Consider the following 14,289-nt stretch of genomic DNA (forward strand, 5'->3'; position numbering starts at 1 on the left):
AAATATTGACTTTCTCACTGTTTCACATGAAACCCAAAGTTCACTGTTCTTGCATGTTGGATCTAAGCTGTTCTGCTGTCAACTGTGGTCTCGATACAGTTCACGTCAGCGTGCTCGCTCTTCTGCTCTTTGGGCTGTCTGCTCGTCTCTGCAGCTGATGAGTTTTCATGTTCTTTGCTAGGAAGTTACTTTTGCTTTGAACCTGTGAATACACAAACATACACTTTCCTCCAAATTATTAATTGAAATAGATTTTTTAATCTTCTTGCTTCTGAACTTTTGACCAGAACTTAAGAGATCTCTCTCAACTTTGCTTGAGTACTGTTAGAACAATACCTGATAATTGATGGAACTGGCTTAGTAAAAGACTTGTTTAAAAAGGACTGTTCAAGAATTGTTTGCAATAGATATAAGATCTTTACACTTTTTCCAAAAATTTAAGATTTATAAGGTTTTTATACTTCTGAGGCATAGCCTTGGTTCCCCCCCTTTTTTTGTAATTAAGTAAGGTATTTGGTTTTTTTGTTATGACAATGAAAAACCATCAAATTAAAACACTTGCACATGTATACACATATAGGAAATAACACTTTTACAGAAATCAAAAACTTATTAAGAAGATTCATAATTAATATTATGCAATATTAAACTTATCTGAATAATCTGTAATATGAATTACTAAATATACTAAATATATACTCTCATCCCAGAGTCTGTCACTGCTGATAAATCAACGGAAGATTGGAAAATCATGTCCGGATAACAATTTTCCAAGCCCACGGTAAAAATCCAGCTGCTATATTAATTCACTAATTGCCAAGTCCAATTGACCTGAGTATTGTTTTGATCCAGAAAACTTCTGGCTTTGTCAATTCTCTATCCAGGTAAAGTCAAGGCCTGGCCCAGCGCGTCAGGTGCAGACAACGAGGCGTTCAGGGAACTAGCGGCGAGCCCTTTCCGCCCCTACCCTCTCACCCAGGGGCAACAGCACCGGGTATCGGACAAACCTCCGTCAAGCAGCAGCAGCCGAGCAGATGAACCGGTGCATGGATTTGCAGGGGGAAGCTTTCTCCTTTTTCCTTTTGATTTCATCTTCCCCGTCCCTCCAAAGCGTCCCTAGAAAAAATGGGGATGATGAGGATGAAACTGAGGGAAGCAACTCCTCTTCAATTACTCCTTTTCCATTTAGTTTAAAAGAAGTTGAAACTAAAGGAAGCAACTCCTCAGTCTGTGTCTGAACTGGGGGGAATCCCCCTTCACCTGTGATTTTATGGGTGTCGATCGAATGAAAACCTGCCTTTTCCACGGTCTTAGGAGTTTCGGTCAATAGGGAATCCCCGAGTTCCATTTTAAATGGAAGGGAAAAAAATATCGACGGCATTTTGTGGATTTGAAATGAAGGTAACTCCCCCATTTTCATCATCCTAAAGTTCAAACTGAGGGGAAAGCCCCATTGTCCCTGCTTTTAACGGATTTTAATTTAGGTAAAAATCTCCCTTTTCCCATCGTTTGAGGGATTTGAGGAAAACCTGTCTTTTTTTTTGCTTTTTTAGGGGATTCAATTGACAGGGAAAACTTACTTTTTTGCTATTGTATCAGTTTAAATGGAGGTAAACAGCCCACGTTGTCTCAGGTTCTGGGGTTAAATTGCAGGAATCGCCACCTTCTGCAGCATTCGAAGGGTTAAAATCGGGCGGTGCCGCCGATTTCGAGGGCGCTTCCCCTCGTCGCCCAGCAGGAAATCTCTCGCGGCGGAGCATTCCCGGCACCGGTTCCCCGGGGCATCGCCGAGGCGGAGCGGGTCTTTGCACCCGGACGGGAAGAGCCGAGTCGGTCCCCGCCGCTCTGTCCGCGGGGCTCGGGTGACGCCGGGGCTCCCTCGGGTCGGTGCCGGCGCCGCGGGGCTCTCCCGGAGCCGGGGCCGCCCCCGCCTGCCGGAGGAGCCGCTTTCCCGCCGGGAGCCACGCAACATCCGGGGCCGGGAGAGCCGAGCGCCGCCGCTGCCGTGGCTCGCGTGGCTTTCCCGGCCCCCCCCACCAGTCTGGGAGCGCGTCCCGGCGAGGGGTGCCGGGGGACACTCGTGGCTTGTCAGCTTCAGCGTTTGCTTGCAAAAGTCACTGAAAGGAAGAGAGGCAAAAAAACCCCAACCCCGACCCTCCGGGCTTCTCGTGTGGGGGCTTTGTTGGTATTGCCCCTTAATCGATGCATACCTTTAAGTAGTGACGCGGGTGTTTCTCCAAACAGCGTTCAATATATTTTGCACTCTATCACGAGACTTTCATGTTTTTCCTTTGCCATGTCAAGACAGTGGCACGAGAGGTGTTCGTCACAGATCCAAGCCGACAGCGTCCCGTGCATCTGTCGTTCGCCGATCTGTTTGCGGTGTTCATTTCACCCGGATACATGTCGACGCTTCAATGGGGATTCTAGGGAATTTTCCAGGTCTCAAACAGACACGAGCAGCTGATGGTTGCTAGAAAGGTACTTATTGTATAAAAGCATCAGTCTCAAAGCCAAAGAGTTCATAGAATTAAAGTCTTTGCTAAAAGCTTTTGGCATAAAGTCTCCAATTCTGAGCTACAGCTTCTCGGCGTGGCATTCCGTCATCCCGGGCCGTAAAAGCGGTCCGTGAAGACGACGGTGCCGCTGCTCTTCTTCTTTGGATGTTTTTTTTTCCCATCCCCATTACAGGAGATTAAATTCATAATCATCCAAACAGCTAAAAACACACTTGTAGAGCAATACTTTCTACACCAATCCAAACTTAATTCTAATATGCAAAAGCAATGTTCTTTTTACTTAAATCTTACATATCAGGTAAACACAAATCCCACGGCACACGCAACGACCGGGAGCAGCTGCCGGCTTCCGACTGGCCCCGCACCCCCACACCGAATCATCTCTCGCGTACGCCCAGCCACCCCAGGCAGCGTCCGACTGGATTTATCCGCCGGCAACACGGTAGGATTAACCGATTGCTCAGTATTTTGTCTCCATACAGGACATGAATACCCCAAACTGCACAGAAAAGGCAGACTTGCTTCCAACTGAGACTACCAAAACTGCAAGGGACAACACTAAAAAAGGTCATGTCACAAAACACCAAAACAAAGCCTAGATAACCTGAGTTCCAAAATGCCAGAATGACCTGGTTTCGAGTAAATAGAACCCCAAATTTCAAAGCAGCAAAAAACTAGATTTCAAAATCTCAGTTTTAAAATACCGGAATACCCATTTCCAAAGTACCAAAAAAACCCCCAGTTTTAAATTACGAAAACAGCAAATGCAGAAATATCAAAGTAACCCACTTCTAAAACACCAGAACAAGTCCAAAAATACCAGCGTAGCCCAGTTTCAAATCACCAAGTTGAAAATTTCCAAAGGAATCCAATTGCAAAATACCAGAATACGGGGTTCGAAAATACCAAAATGATTCAGTTTCAAAATAGTAAACTACCGAGTTCCAAAATATGAAAAGCATCCAATTTCAAAATAACAAATTGCAAAATACCAATTTTCAGATGTCTTACACCGGCAGGAATCCCAAACCCAAATGAACACAATTCTCGTCAAAACGGGATCTGCGCTAACAAAACGGCTATTTTCTTCCCTGAAAAGGTTTCCCCGGTGATCATCAATACACATAGTTATTTTGATCATTTAGGCGGGCGTAATAGAAATTTTACTTTAAAACCCAACATTTGTAGCGGTCCTCAGCTCGCGTCTCTGACACGCAGCATCCGGGCGGGACCGCCGGGGCCGGGATCGAAGAGCAGAGCGAGCCCGGTCCCCGCGGCCGCGCGGGGAAAGACCGAGCGGCGAGCAAAGGGAGCATTTATAAACCATATCGATATTTCACTGAAATTCAGGGCAGAGCAGCGACGGGGGCGCTCGGGGTCGGTCAGGATTAGCCCTAAACCAGCCGGCCAAACCCCCGACCCCTCAAGGGAAGCGGAAGTCAGTAACCGGTAATCGCCTAGGACCCCGTGAGGAATTTCCTCGGTCATCACAAACCCTGCACCCAGGGGATTTACGCAGCAGAATCCCCATTTCGGCCACGGCACCCGGAGGAGGAGGCCGGTTCTCTATCGCGGAAATGAAAGCCCAGCACCCCGGCGTTTCGGGGACGGACAGCGGGACACGTAAGGGAGGGAACGACCGGCAGGACCTTTCTCAGTGTCACCCCCACTCCAAGTTGCTGCAGCCCCAGGTGTGACCGGTGAGGACGAGAAGGCAGCAGCTCCTGGCAGAGGCAGTTTTCAGAGGGTTACCCGGGCAGACCCGCGCAGGGAGCCGCCGGAGGGGCCAGCGGGGGCATCCCGGGAGTTCCTCCAGGAACGAGGGTCCTGGCACCCAGCAGGGACCGGGGGATCAGGCGGTTTCACCCGGGCGGGGAGCGTCACTTTAGGACAAAGCCAAGGGAAAAGCCCGTCCTGCCGAGCAGGGGCACCCGAGCGGGCGGGGCAGCACGTGCGCTCCCGGGGGATGGGGGGGGGGGTGGCAGTTTTCAGCTTTCCTCTTCTACCTCAGCACTCCCTCTCCACAGCCCCAAAGAAGGGATGGGTTATCAGGAAAAAAGGCGTTTAATCTGAGGGAAAAAGCTTCCTTTTCCACAATCGCCTGTGTTTGAATTGAAGAGAAATCCACTTCCCCTGCAATTTTGATAGTCTCAATTGGAGTCTCAATTGCCTTTTCTGTGCTGTTAGAGATATTAATTGATAGAGAATGCCCATTTTCTATTTTTTTCCACTTTAAGTGGAAAGGGAAAGCATGGATGATGCCTTTTTATGGATCTGAATTAACCGAAAAATGCCCCCTTTTCAATCACCAGAGAGATTTAAAGTGAGGAAAACCACTCTTTTTCCCAATATTTGACGGGTTTAAATTAAAGGGGAGAAGCCATTTATTTACCACTGTATCTGTTTAAGTGGAGGTAGCTGCCCCATTTGCTCATTTTTAGCGTTGCCTTTTCCAGCATGTCCTGGGGTCACTTTATGATATCGGTATCCCCAATCATCTGGTTTATGTTATATATTAAGTTCTGCACCTTTAAGACTGGCTCCGAAAGCGAGAGCGGGGGGAAGAAGAAGCACGCCGTTTGCGTTAAGGAACAAACATCACTCTCACACATCCCGCTCCTGGACTGTGGTGTCTGCAGCACGGACAGACAGCGGGACAGAGCTTCTCTCTGGCTTTTAGTTGGTTTTAGCTAGCTGAGGCAGAGGAGTTCCCTGGACCTTTGTTTTTTTTTCCTTTTTTTGTTTCCTTGGATCTGTGCAAACCTGCTCTGGATCGAACACCCAGCCAAACCCCGGGAGCTCACGCCTTTGGCCCACCGGGGCCTGGGCCTTGGCACTTTTCAGCGCCGGAAGGACCGATAAGAACTCGAGCGAGGCGAGCTACACCACATGAAAAGGACTTTTCTTCCTAAACTTGCCATCCCATCGAACAGTGAGAGGTTTTATTATTTCATATTATTCAATTTCTGTTAAATAAACAGCTTTTTCCACTTCTTTCCAAGGAATTTTTTTTTTTCCTTTCCTGGACCAGTTGGTACGGAGGGGTCATTTCCCTGGGGAAACCCCCATTTGGAGTTTTCCTCCCTAATTTGCCCTAAACTAGGACACAGCATTTCAAGGGTTTAAAGCTGCATTTCAGGGTACTTCTACCCACGCCGTGGCACCAAATATTTCCAACAGGAGCGAGCCAAGCAGGTATGTAACGGTAATGCCAGCTGAGAGTCTATTCTTTTTCTTATTTTCATTTATAATGTAGAGAGCCCTAATTAGAGGTCCCTATGAGACACCATTCATATCTATACTATTCTTCTCCACCCTAATTAATCACAGGGGGAGTGCTACTTAGTAATCACTAACAAATAATTATGCAAGTCCATAAATCATCCAGCTTAGCCGGCAACACTGCTGAAACACAAAGTTTTGCTTCTTACCTTTTTTTTTTTCCTTTGCTCCATTGCTCTGAGTAATTGCAGTAAAAAAAGAAAACACCGTCTTTTCCCAAAGAGTTTTCTTCTACGCAGAGCTCCTTACCTCAATTTTAACTCAGAGGAGCCAAACAGCTACGGTCCCTCTGAGGGCTTTTATACCCAGTGGGATTTGCCGCCTCCCTTTTCCCAGGCAGCGTGGGAAAAAGAGGCGGGCTCAATTAGGGGTATATTAACCCCAGGCTGTGCTAAGGGCCATTATTCCCTCCAAGGGAATCAGCTGGGCTAAAGAGCTTGTCTCTCATTTCAGCGAAGAGGCTCTTTCAATTTACTCCAGCCTGCTTTTAGCAGGTATCTTTTGGGCATTTGAAGCAGCAGAGGTTTTGAAAACACCTTGAAGAAAACATTATTGAACACAGGGAGTATTTAAGTTCATGATTTTGGGTTGGGAGTTCAGGGGTGATAAGATGCTTTTATAATGATTCTTCTGTTTGGGTTTTTTTTAGGAGGATTGCAGTTTCCTGAAGTTCTAGGTCACGTCAACTGCGATACTTCAGATTCTCTCAACAGATTCATCGTGACACAAAAGGGAACCGCTGCGGCAGCTTTCCTTAGCAGCGGATCGGTATCTCCAATGGATTCGCTTCGGAGAGATAGGTCGAGGGCTGTGGTCACAGAGGGGATCGAAGCAGGGTAGTGGGTTAGGATTCACACCGGTTAGGGTTTTGAGTCAGCTATGGGAAGGGGGAGGTTTGAGAACTGGCCTCTGAGGCCACCGTGAGGGAAAGGCTCACTTTGGCTAACAATGCTGAGGCGGGCAGGGCAGAGCAATCCCAAGGTGTGTTGTCACTTGTCTGTCGTGCTTTCCGTGTCTTCCGTTCATCTCGTGTAACATGTCTCTTGCCTTAGTCCTCCCAGGAGCTTATGAGAAACCCCAGGTCCTTCCGGTCATCTCCCATCTTTGCGTTCCTCGGCCCGGGGCCGACGCCGGCGAAGTTTCGATTCGGGAGGTCAGACAGGCGTCAGAATCGCATCTCTGTTCAGCAGCATCCGATCGGATGTCTTCTTAGGTCTTGTTCTCAGCTGTGTTGACAGCTGTATGCAGTAATCTTTCTTTACAGTGGATAAGGACTTGTGCCGATTCAAAGGCAGGCAGAGGCTTTCAGCCACAGGATTCTCAGGCATCCGTCTCCGCGGTTCTCGGAATAAGTCGTTCCGTTAGCATCTTTTTCCTCCGGGGTCATCCGAGCCCGGCGGGCTCGCCTTCGGTCCCCCCTCGGTCATCTCGTTCAGCATTCTCTCGGTCCTCGTGAGGACTTTCTCGTCCCAGAGAGTTTTCTCTCCCCGTTGTGTCCCCTCGTCTCACGTGTCACGGGTGTCTGGGGGTATTCGGTCCGGAACTGCTCTGCCCTGCCGCCCGGCCCCGTTGCAGGTGTTCAAGGACAAGTCCCGGGCACTTGTAGTGGAGATTCGTAATACGGGCTGTAGTTGGAGTCGAGGTAGTATTCTTATGTTGGCAGAAGGTGTCTGGAGCTGTGAAGTTACCCTGCAGCAGTTTGACCTTTTTCCTAACTTTCTTTCAGATGCGGATGGATCGACCTCCCGGCAGAGCGCCCCGTCCCAGATGAGGCGATCCCCCTGAGAAGGTCGGTCACGGTTCTTCTTTTGCAGCAGGGCTGGAGTCGGTCACTGTGTTACAGCTCTGCTCTTTGTCTTTTTTTTCAGGAAGTAAAGCCGGATAGCAGCAGCGAAGGCGAAGCATTGTGAAGGTGAGCCTCGGTTGGTGAAGAGAAGTAGTTGTTCTTGCTGGGGTCTCAGTTTCTGGTGCAACTTCCAGCATTCCTGCTTGTTTGTGTGTTTTAGGCTGCCTCCTGATGTTGTGCTGAGGCCCCCTCACTGACCTGCCAAGAGACCCGGTTTGCTTCTCCGGTGAGCCTCAGCAAATGTTACCGGAGTCCGTGACGAAGCCTCGACCTCGTCCACGTGAAGGTGCGGTCTGGGTAGCCTTTAGCCACGGCCGAGGAGTCGCGGCGAGTCGGGGGCGTCGGGAGGAGCGGCGACGGCGCGCTCAACTTTTAGCGACGCTGCATCGCCTCCTCTCCGTTTATTCTAGGCGTGCCCCGCGACGACGGCGTCCGCCTCGGAGCGTGGCCGAAGCGTGTGGCCCGAGGACCCGGGCGTTCCTAAGAAACGGTGAGTAGGAGCATAGTTGGGTTTTGGTGAATATGCCACTAAGATTCTGCACTTGTATTTGCTTTTCTTTATCATAGGTGATGATGCTTGTCTGAGACAACAGCCCGGCGAGAGAAGAACTTCCCAGACGGCGAGGTGGCTTCGTTTGGCCCCTGACCGGCCTCTCGCCGTGACTTACGTCTTCAGCCATCCGAGAGATAAGCGGAGCCCGCAGAGGGGATCAAAGCAGGGCGGCGGGTTGGGACTCAGATCGGTTTGGGTTTTTGAGTGAGCTTTGGGGATGGGGAGGCTCTAGAAATGACCCCATAGGCCCCATCGAGGGAAAGCCTCACTTTGGCTCGCAGTGCTGAGGCGGGCAGGGCAGAGCAGTCCCAGGGTGTGTCGTCACATGTCTCTCGTGCCTTCCGTGTCTTCCGCGCATCTCGTGTAACGTGTCTCTTGCCTTAGCTCTCCCAGGGGCTTTTGAGAAACCCCGGGGTCCTTCCGGTCATCTCCCATCTTTGCGTTCCTCGGCCCGGGGCCGACACCGGCGAAGTTTCGATTCGGGAGCTCGGACAGGCGTCGGAATCGCATCTCTGTTCAGCAGCATCCGATCGGATGTCTTCTTAGGTCTTGTTCTCAGCTGTGTTGACAGCTGTATGCAGTAATCTTTCTTTACAGTGGATAAGGACTTGTGCCGATTCAAAGGCAGGCAGAGGCTTTCAGCCACAGGATTCTCAGGCATCCGTCTCCGCGGTTCTCGGAATAAGTCGTTCCGTTAGCATCTTTTTCCTCCGGGGTCATCCGAGCCCGGCGGGCTCGCCTTCGGTCCCCCCTCGGTCATCTCGTTCAGCATTCTCTCGGTCCTCGTGAGGACTTTCTCGTCCCAGAGAGTTTTCTCTCCCCGTTGTGTCCCCTCGTCTCACGTGTCACGGGTGTCTGGGGGTATTCGGTCCGGAACTGCTCTGCCCTGCCGCCCGGCCCCGTTGCAGGTGTTCAAGGACAAGTCCCGGGCACTTGTAATTGGAGACTCGTAATACGGGCTGTAGTTGGAGTCTAGGTAGTATTCTTATGTTGGCCGAAGGTGTCTGGAGCTGTGAAGTTACCCTGCAGCAGTTTGACCTTTTTCCTAACTTTCTTTCAGATGCGGATGGATCGACCTTCCGGCAGAGCGCCCCGTCCCAGATGAGGCGATCCCCCTGAGAAGGTCGGTCACGGTTCTTCTTTTGCAGCGGGGCTGGAGTCAGTCACTGTGTTACAGCTCTGCTCTTTGTATTTTTTTTCAGGAAGTAAAGCTGGATAGCAGCAGCGAAGGCGAAGCATTGTGAAGGTGAGCCTCGGTTGGTGGAGAGAAGCAGTTGTTCTTGCTGGAGTCTTAGTTTCTGCTATAACTTTAATCCCTTGTTTTTTTATGTTAGGTGGTCTACTTGCAAGATATCCCAGCCCAGGATGCCAGAGGACAGGTGGGTGCAAGCTCTAAGTGTGTTTTGGTGTTTAAGTCCCTGGTTTGCTGATAATGTTTAGTTCTCTAAGATAGAATGAAAGAACCACATGACAAATCCCACCTTGTGGATCCTGACACGAATCGGTGTCACGGACAGGATTCTGAGAGACAGAAGGGGTTGCAGATTTGTCGTGCACTCGGTATCGGGGGAAAGACGTCTCGCCTCAGCCGCCCCTAGCCTGCCACGCCTGTGAGCAGTGTCTAGAAAGCAAGGGAGGCGATTCGAATTTCTCAAAAACTGCACACGCCTCGGTGCAAAGCACCCCACACTCATTTGAGGGCTCTGTCTTCAGAATTTTACAAGGGATATTTGAGTACAAGAGTTTGGACTGACTGATTTTTCTGTTTAAAGTACTTGTTTGCTGATAATGTTTAGTTCTCTAAGATAGAATGAAGGAACCACATGACAAATCCCACCTTGTGGATCCCGACACGAATCGGTGTCACGGACAGGATTCTGAGAGACAGAAGGGGTCGCAGATTTGTCGTGCACTCGGTCTCGGGCAAAGACGTTTCGCCTCAGCCGCCCCTAGCCTGCCACGCCGGTGAGCAGTGTCTAGAAAGCAAGGGAGGCGATTCGAATTTTTTAAGAACTGCACACGCCTAGATGCAAAGCACCCCACACTCGTTTGAGGGCTCTGTCTTCAGAATTTTACAAGGGATATTTGAGTACAAGAGTTTGGACTGACTGATTTTTCTGTTTAAAGTACTTGTTTGCTGATAATGTTTAGTTCTCTCAGATAGAATGAAAGAACCACATCACAAATCCCACCTCGTGGATCCCGACACGAATCGGTGTCACGGACAGGATTCTGAGAGACAGAAGGGGTTGCAGATTTGTTGTGCACTCGCTATTGGGGGAAAGACGTTTCGCCTCAGCCGCCCCTAGCCTGCCACGCCGGTGAGCAGTGTCTAGAAAGCAAGGGAGGCGATTCGAATTTTTTAAAAACTGCACATGCCTAGATGCAAAGCACCCCACACTCGTTTGAGGGCTCTGTCTTCAGAACTTTACAGGGGATCTTTGAGTACGAGAGGTGGGACTGAGTGGTTTTTCTTCTGTTTAAGTCCCTGGTTGGCTGACAAGCTTTCGTAGTCCAAGATGGAATAAAGGAACCGCATCAGGAATTCCACCTTGCGGATGGTGCCAGTCATATTTTCTGTTTTGTCCGAGGTTCCGTGCAGAGAGGCAGAGCCGAAGTTTGCGATCGGCCGCACCGATCGGCCCCCGGCGCGGGGGACGTCTCGACGTACGCATCCTATCGAGGATGGGTCTTGTCCTATTACGTTACAAAAGGTAAGCGTCACAGGTGGAAGTTGGGATCAGGGGAAAAGCATTTATAATCAGTGGAGCCAATTTAAAGTTAAGGTACAGGACAGGGCTGTAGTGGGGTGGGCCCCTCTGAAGCCAAGGGAGAGGGTTTCTTTTCGAGCTCCCCAGAGCTTTTGCCGGGCAGGGCAGTTCCAATCCATCCTCTCACGCTCTCGCGTTTCACGTCGTCGGCCGTCTCAGCCTCTCGACGTCGTCGTGGATTTTTTCGTCCGAGGAACCGGCCTTCGCGTCCCCGCGGCTATCGCCACGTTCACCCGGCAGACATTGCCTGCGCTCGCCTCTGTAAAGTGCCTTGTGCTGTGCTCGCCTCTGTAAAGTGCCTTGTGCTGTGCTCGCCTCTGTAAAGTGCCTTGTGCTGTGCTCGCCTCTGTAAAGTGCCTTGTGCTGTGCTCGCCTCTGTAAAGTGCCTTGTGCTGTGCTCGCCTCTGTAAAAAGTGCCTTGTGCTGTGCTCGCCTCTGTAAAGTGCCTTGTGCTGTGCTCGCCTCTGTAAAAAGTGCCTTGTGCTGTGCTCGCCTCTGTAAAAAGTGCCTTGTGCTGTGCTCGCCTCTGTAAAAAGTGCCTTGTGCTGTGCTCGCCTCTGTAAAAAGTGCCTTGTGCTGTGCTCGCCTCTGTAAAAAGTGCCTTGTGCTGTGCTCGCCTCTGTAAAAAGTGCCTTGTGCTGTGCTCGCCTCTGTAAAAAGTGCCTTGTGCTGTGCTCGCCTCTGTAAAAAGTGCCTTGTGCTGTGCTCGCCTCTGTAAAAAGTGCCTTGTGCTGTGCTCGCCTCTGTAAAAAGTGCCTTGTGCTGTGCTCGCCTCTGTAAAAAGTGCCTTGTGCTGTGCTCGCCTCTGTAAAGTGCCTTGGCTTGGAGCTGCCCTGCCCTGGCACATAGAGTTAGGTAGAACAGGTATAAAAGGTTATAGGTCCTGTTTTCTATGAGGTTTTTGTGTACAAAATGTGTGGGCCTAGAGGGGGGCTGAGTCATAGCTATCATACAATCCCTCACTGACCACCTTGTGTTGTCTTGCAGGTCTCTGATGCCTATTTTCTGAGGATCTACCATTTGATGTTGAGAAGCAGCAGCGAGAAGATGTCTCGGGGCATTTTGTTCAGCACAGTGTTTCAAATAAGGGTTGCGGTCACTGTGTGAGTTAGAGTCTCCTGCTGTGTGTCAGAGCGTGTCTGTCTGTGAGAGTTGGTGGGTCTGGGTGTGCTTGTGTGTGTGCGTGTCGAGCGGTTCTAACCTTGTGTGTATTGCTTTTGCTTTTCAGGACTTTGAATTCACATTTAAATGTAGAATAAAAAATCCCCAGCTGGGGGGGTTTTTTTTTTTTTCCCTCCCAGCTGGGGTTTTTTTTCCTCGGTCCCGGCCGGTCTGCGAGGCGACAGTCATCGCCTAAGTTTGGGCACGGACCGGCCCCGGACCGGGGTTTTCGTCAGGCAGGCTGATTTTTGAGGCCCCTGGGAACTGTGTTCCCGTGGGGTAGGAGGGGTGTGTGTGTGTGTGTGTGTGTGCGTGTTGTGCGGTTCTAACCTTGTGTGTATTGCTTTTGCTTTTCAGGACTTTAAATTCACTTTTAAATTTAGAATAAAAAATCCCCAGCTGGGGGGGTTTTTTTTTTTTTCCCTCCCAGCTGGGGTTTTTTTTCCTCGGTCCCGGCCGGTCTGCGAGGCGACAGTCATCGCCTAAGTTTGGGCACGGACCGGCCCCGGACCGGGGTTTTCGTCAGGCAGGCTGATTTCGAGGCCCCCGGGAACCGAGTTCCCGTGGGGTAGGAGGGGTGTGTGTTGTGGGGTTCTAACCTTGTGTGTATTGCTTTTCAGGACTTTAAATTCACTTTTAAATTTAGAATAAAAAATCCCCAGCTGGGGGGGTTTTTTTTTTTTCCCTCCCAGCTGGGGTTTTTTTTCCTCGGTCCCGGCCGGTCTGCGAGGCGACAGTCATCGCCTAAGTTTGGGCACGGACCGGCCCCGGACCGGGGTTTTCGTCAGGCAGGGTGATTTTGAGGCTCCCGGGAACCACGTTCCTGAGGACCACCGCCAGCAGGGTTATAACGGGGCGGTTGAGAGGAGAGCGAAGGTGAGTGTGTGTGTGAGCAGAAGCCGGCTTCTGTGGCGAATGAGTATTGTGTTTTCTGCGTGCTCCTTGTGGTTTGGGGGAGCAGTAATAATGAAACAGCATGTATTGTCCTTTTCAGAAATGGTTATATTACGTTAATATGTATTTGGCTTGTATTGTTCTGTATTTGCTGCTGTGTTTCTCTGTATTGTTCTGTATGTGAATTAGGAGTTTTTCAGCGTGTACAGCAATTGTATTGTAATGCATTTGTATCCAGTTTCTATGTGTTTTTCTGTACTGTAAATAAATTGATTCAATAAAGTTGCCTCACCCCTAATAAAGATGATCCCCCCCACCCCCTCCCCCCAACCCCTGTGTCTTTGGTGTGGTGTAGTCATTATTTTCATTCTATTTCTTGCTTTTCTGTCTCTTTCTAACCTTATTTCTGTCTGTCACTTCCTCTATTTTTCTTTCTTTGCTCTCTGACTCCAACCCTTTATTTTCCCTCCAACTCTGTTTCTTTTCCCTCTCGCTCCGAGTTAGACAGACAGCAAATGGAGTCGATTCCTTTCCACTGTAAATCAGTTCCAGTGAACAGGAATCGTCTCTGTTTCCTTTCTCTCTACCTCTGAGTTAGACAGAAAAGAAATAGAGTCGGTTTCTCTCCACTCTCCCTCTGTCTCCTTTCTCTCCAACTCTGTTTCTTTTCCCTCTAGCTTCGAGTTGGACAGACAGCAAATGGAGTCGATTCCTTTCCCCTGTAACTCTGAGTTACAGGGACCAGGCATCGTCTCTGTTTCCTTTCTCTCCACCTCTGAGTTAGACAGAAAAGAAATAGAGTCGGTTTGTCTCCACCCTTCCTCTGTTTCTTTTCCCTCTCGCTCCGAGTTAGACAGACAGCAAACGGAGTCGATTCCTTTCCACTGTAACTCAGTTACAGTGACCAGGAATTGCCTCCGTTTCCTTTCTCTCTACCTCTGAGTTAGACAGAAAAGAAGTAGAGCTGTTTTCTTTTCCCTCCAACTTTGTTTTCTTTCCCTCTAGCTCTGAGTTAGACAGAAAGCAAACGGAGTTGATTTCTTTCCACTGTACCTCAGTTACAGTGAACAGGAATTGTCTCTGCTTTGTTTCTCTCTACCTCCGAGTAAGATGGAAAAGAAAGAGAGTTGGTTTCTTTTCCCCCATCCCTCTCTTCTTTTTCTTTCCACTTCAACTCTGTTTCTTTTCTCTCTCACTCAGAGGGAAAGGAAATAGAGTTTTTATTTTGTTCCACTCTCCCTCTCTTTGTTTTCCTTCTAACTT

This window comes from Poecile atricapillus, chromosome 35, assembly GCF_030490865.1.
Source record: "Poecile atricapillus isolate bPoeAtr1 chromosome 35, bPoeAtr1.hap1, whole genome shotgun sequence".
NCBI classification, from domain to species: Eukaryota; Metazoa; Chordata; class Aves; order Passeriformes; family Paridae; genus Poecile; species Poecile atricapillus.